Genomic DNA, 6,061 nt, shown 5'->3' on the forward strand with positions numbered 1-6,061 from the left:
AGAAAATTCCTACCCTTGGGGAAGAGCCATAACTGAGGCCATTGGCATACGATAGTCACCGAGACTCCAGAAACTCAGTTAATGTTCTGGGGACCTGGGTTCAAATCCTGCCAGAATTGAATTTTAATTTTATTTAATTTGAATTTGAATCCAATAAAAATATTTTGAAGTAAGAATTGACTGATGACTATGAAACATTGGTCTCACAGTGATATACAGGGTGAGGCTCACACTCGTTCTGTGATGTCACTGTGTAGTGATTGCACCATAGGTGTCGTCAATTCCAGCATTCTTCAATGCTGAATATATATTACAGAGAGGCTCACACACTGAAAACTCCTGTCCCTACAGATTTTTTTACTAACTTCAAATTCAGTAAAATTAAAGTTCAAATCTGCCATGGTGGGATTTGAACCCCCACCTCTCTCTCTTCCCACCTTTAAGACACTTCTTAAAACTGATGGGGTAAATAGTGGGGTAAACATGTGAGGTTACAGGGACAGGGGATGGATGGAGCCTCACTGCAAAAGGGACTTGTGTTCAATGCCAGCCTTGAGTCACTGTTTGTGTGGAGTTTGCACGTTATCCCCATCGTCTGCGTGGATTTCCTCCAACACTCTGGTTTCCTCCCACAAAGTTTAAAAAAGGTGAAGTTTATTTATTAGTCACAAGTAAGGCTTACATTAATACTGCAATAATCTTACTGCGAAATTCCTCTAGTCACTACAATCCAGTGTCTATTTGGGCCAATGCACCTAACCAGCACATCTATCAGAAGGTGGGAGAAAACAGGAGCACTCAGAGGAAACCCACAAAGTCACAGGGAGAACATACAAACACTACACATACAGTGACCCAAGCCGGGAATTGCAACCGGGCCTCTGGCGCTATACAGCAGCAGTGCTGACCACTATGCTACCATGCTTACCCAGTCAAAAGACGTTCACATTGTTTGGTTTAGCAATGATAAATTGTCCCTTCGTGTCCCAAGATGTGTAGTGTAGGGGGAATAGCAGGGTAAATATGTGGGGTGATGGAGAAAGGGCCTGAGTGGAATGCTGTGTCAGAGTTGGTGCTGACTCAATGGGCTGAATGACCTCATTCTGCAATGTAGGGATTCTAAAGTGTCATCACTCCCAGCAATCTCCAGTACTGGGTATCTGCTTGAGAAAGGCTTACACCCAGAGCATCCTGTCCCAACACATCCCCACCTCCCTCTCTTTCCACCTTAAAATCACTTAAAACTGACCTCATTGGGGAAAATTTCAGCTGAGTCTCCTAGCATCTAATTAATTATCTCAGTGGCATGTTTAGTTTTATAATGACCCACTGCTTCTGATCTCCAGGAAGTTGAAACCAAGGTGGACCCAGAAATGTGTGGGGAAAACATCCCAACCGGAATATCCATGCAGTAACTGCAAGGGAATCTCTCATAAAGTTCGAACCTACATTGGGCAATTCCTGGCACTGAGAACCATATGATGCTGATTTTATTCCCAATCACTGTATTGTTTCAATTGTTTTCCAGGAATACACAGCTCAGAAAAATTAGAATTAAAACCACTCCTAAGGCCTTGGTAATTATGGGACTGACTCACTCCCACCCCTCACTCCATCTCCCAACCAACTTGTGAAACGCATCCCCAGTGAGAGTGTCCCCATATCTACCTCTCTGATTAGCCCTCTCTGACTTAACACAGAGCCCCAGAAACACCCTGCCAACTTCCTGCTGGCCATCCTGAATACCCCCCCTGAAGCATCACAGGACACACTTACTACCCTACAACTCCTCCATCCCCTCCTCTCCCAACTCAGTGCCCCCACCGTTCAGGTAGAACCAATCCTAGAAATATGGTGAATGCAGGGCTTTAAAAGGGGTTCATGACCAATCTGTGAGAAGGGTGGCAGTGATCTGTGGGATTATGAGGAGGGAGCAGGATAATGGATCAGGATGCATAACTCTTAAAATGATCCATCACAGACACAGTGGGCTGAGTGGCCTCCCTCCATACTGCTTCCTCTCCATCACTTGCCACAGGGTCGTCACCATCTGGGTCAAGTAGATACAACCTCCGGTGAGTGCAGGATCACTACAGAAGTTTAAAAGGGGACCTTGATCAATGTCTGAAAGAACATTGCTGGTTACGGGGAGTGAGTGGTCAGTTTAGATTGGGATGCAGCTGGAGCCTCAGGGAGTGGGGATAACAGTCACTCGCAACATTTTCCTTAATTGGCCACATTTCACTCCATTTAAAGAGGGAGTGTAACTTGAAGATGGGATGTTTGTGTGCGCTCACACTGTCTACTCAACAGGCTGAGATTGATGGTGCTGATAGTCTTTCTGTGGGTTTGTCTGTACAGACAGGGAATTGAATGTGGGAACTGCCTGAAATGTGACTCAAGTTTACTCAGTCAGTAGCTGAGCCTAGGGATGATATGTTAGCATCGTGCCAATGTGACTGGGTTAGTAATGCAGAGACTGGAATAATGATAGGCACACGAGTTAACCACGCACTGCACCAGAAGGGGAAATTAAACTCAATTAATGAAAATTAAACTAAAAAAACTAAAATCAGTAATGGTGACCACAAAACCAGCACTGATTGTTCTAAAAACATCTGATTCAGCAATGTCCTTTAGGGAAGGAAATCTGCCGTCCTCACTTGGTCTTGTTTACAGCATGCCAATCAGGGAAGCCAAGTTGGTGACTCACCATGGTCTTCTGAAGGGCAATTAGGAATGGGCAATAATAAATACTGTCCTTGCCCCTACACACACATCCCATGATTGAATAAAAATACTTCCCAGTCTGTATCTGAAAATGAAGAGAACTCTTCCCTTACCATTTCTGTTTTTGTCTATGATCCACGCAAAAATCAGAAAACACACATTAAGTTTGTCCGATTAAAAGTCACACTTACTTCCAGATTTGAGGGTCAGTCATTGAAATAACGACACTTGAAAGACAATTGTTGAATGAACAGCTCCCTTTCTGTTCCATCCAGCTGTCCCTCACAACTGCGATGCCTTGTTCATCACAACATATTGACTCATCCCCACCCACCCACCATCCCTACCCCCCCCCCACCCCCCCCCCCCCCCCCCCCACTCCCCCCTCCAGACTATGTGATCTCCAGAGAGAGGCGAAAACCCCAGGGCCAATATGGGGGAAAAAAAATCTGGGAAATTCCACTCTGACCCCCTGTAGTGATCGAAAGGAGTCCAGGAGATCATACTAGTCTGATCAGACAATGCTTCATAAGACAATTGATTTCCATTGCTGTTTTCTGAATATCATCTGAACCTTTTGCATCGGAGACTGGTTCCTGACTATCCACTGTCTCGCTCTGTACTAGCACCAACAAGACGAATGGTCAGTGATGACTTGAAATTAGTTGACAGGCTGTTTCCATTTCTGAGTTATTCCAACTTGAACAAAAATTCTCCTCAATCCTTCCTCTGAATTGTTAATTTGCAGAAATTCATTCCCCCAATCAACACAACCTATATCTCAAAGCATTCAGTGAAGAGCCTTTGTAAAACCTGAAGCCTGAGCTCAAACCGCCAGTGAGGGGAATTCTGAAAGCCACAGTTTCAGACTCTGGTTCACTCATGAAAAAACTGAAATGATGGAGGCCTGAGCTGGAGTGACCAGAGGATGTGATGTGTGTCTCAATGAAGGACTCTTGTGAATCACCAGTAGTTGGGGTTTGAAAGCAGCCCGACACTGGCACCAGTCAATTCAGACACCTCTGAGCCAGCTGGTGCCAGAGAGGACTCTCTATCACATCCTGGGAGTCTTTGTAAACGTTGGGGCTGAAGTTTCACCCAATGGTGTGGAGTGAATTGCAAACACCCCCTCCGTGCTACATTTCTGCCATCATTATTGTAAATCTCTGCAGCTTCTCCCATCCCTCGATATCCTTTTTATAACATCCTGAATAATACTGCCTGCAGGGGTCTAAGTATAGTCTAACCAAAGATCATGACTGGTTTGGTGTAACTCCCCTATTTTAAGTTCTCTGTTGTAATGAAGCCTCGTGTTTGGCTCACTTTTTCCCTGGCCATGCCAAGCTGTGGCATAAATTTTATTCATTGATTAGGGTTTTGAAAGCAGCCTGACACTGGCACCAGTGAACGCAGACACCCGTGAGCCAGCTGGTGCCAGGGTGGACTCTATTATATCCTGGGAATCAGAGTACAAGCTGATGCTGAGGTTTCACCCAATGGTGTGCAGTCGTTTGGAGACGAACACCCCCTGTGGGATCGAGTTCCAGATTTTCACCATTCTTTGGGTGAAGAAGTAACTTCTGAATTTTCAGTTGGATTTCTGGGTGACTATCTTAGATCAATGGCTTCTTCTTATCCTCTTCCCCATAAGAGAAAGCATTCTCTCTAATTCCACTTTATCAAAGCATTTAATCATTTTAACAACCGCTTTTCGGTCACCCCTGTTTTATTGCAAGATAAAATAGACTCAGCTTGCCAATGCATTTCTGGTGCATAAAACCACATGTTTCTGCTATCATTATAGTAAATCTTCTCTGCAGCCTCTCCAGTCCCTTGATATCCTTTTTATAACATCCCGAATAAAACTGCCTGCAGGGTTCAAAGTGTAGTCTAATTAAAGATCATTGCTGGTTTGGTGTAACTCCCCTATTTTAAATTCCCTGCTCAGATGAACCCTAGTGTTTGGTTCACTTTTACCTGGCCATGCCAAGCTGTGACACAATTTTTATTGATGGATTGGGGTTTTGAAAGCAGCCTGACACTGGCACCAGTCAACACAGACATCTCTGAGCCACATGGTGCCAGGGAGGACTCTTGATCAGATCCTGGGAGTCTCAGAACAAGCTGATACTGAGATTCCATGCACTGGATTGGCAGAAGTGGGCTGCCCAGTGGCGTTTCTCAGTTGGTCTCATCCACAACATTGGAATAACATTCGAGAGATTCAAACTCTGGGTCACCCTCGTTTTCAATACAAATTTGTAGAAGTGATGGAGATCGTGTCTAATTCAGGTTCTAATTGGGCTTCAGAAGGTGTGAGACCTTCAGAAAGCTTCCTCAAGAGAAACCAGCAGGGAATATTGAGAATAATGAGACTTTGAGAATAGAGATGAGGGAGACTGTTTCAACTTCAAACCCATGAACTTTGAGGCCGATTGAAAAAACCGTTTCAGGCATAATTCCATGCCACTCTGTGGAGATGACACTGAGGCCCACGCATCCTCCTGGGCAGCAAGCACCTTTAGAACTTAGATACCCCTCTGGAATGGGAGAGTGTAGCTGAAGGTGCTTCCAGAGCTGTGAGGAGGTAGACAGGGATCTAGATACAATGAACAGACTCGGGGCTGCTCAGACCAAAGTGGAATCATCCCCTCATGGGAGTCCCTGAGTGGGCTCAAGCCCCTAAAGAACAAATAACAATTCAGCGCAGGAACAGGCCCTTCGGCCCTCCAAGCCTGCGCCGTTCATGAGCCCAACTAGACCATTTGTCTGTATTCCTCTATTCCCAGTCTGTTCATGTGGCTATCTAGATAAGTCTTAAACAATCCCAGCATGTCCGCCTCAACCACTTTGCTTGGCAATGCACTCCAAGCCCCCACAACCCTCTGTTTTAAAATACGTTCCCCCTGACATCTGTGTTGAATCTTAACCCCCCTCACCTTGAACTTGTGACCCCTTGTGTTTGTCACCTCTGACCTGGGAAAAAGCTTGCCACTGTTCATCCTATCTATGCCCTTCATAATTTTATACACCTCTATTAGGTTGTGCCTTATCCTCCTCCTTTCCAGGGAGAACAACCCCAGCTTGCCCAATCTTTCCTCATAGCTAAGACCCTCCATACCAGGCAACATCCTTATAAACCTTTTCTGTACTCTCTCCAAAGCCTCCATATCCTACTGGTAGTGTGGCAACCGGAACTGGATGCAGTATTCCAAATGTGGCCTAACCAACCTTCTATATAACTGCAACATCATATGCCAACTTTTATACTCTGTTCCATCCAATAAAGGCAAGCATGCCATATGCCTTTTTTACCACCCTCTCCACTTGT

The sequence above is a fragment of the Carcharhinus amblyrhynchos genome, chromosome 3 (genome assembly GCF_965287045.1).
Source record: "Carcharhinus amblyrhynchos chromosome 3, sCarAmb.v2.hapA, whole genome shotgun sequence".
In the NCBI taxonomy this organism is placed as follows: domain Eukaryota; kingdom Metazoa; phylum Chordata; class Chondrichthyes; order Carcharhiniformes; family Carcharhinidae; genus Carcharhinus; species Carcharhinus amblyrhynchos.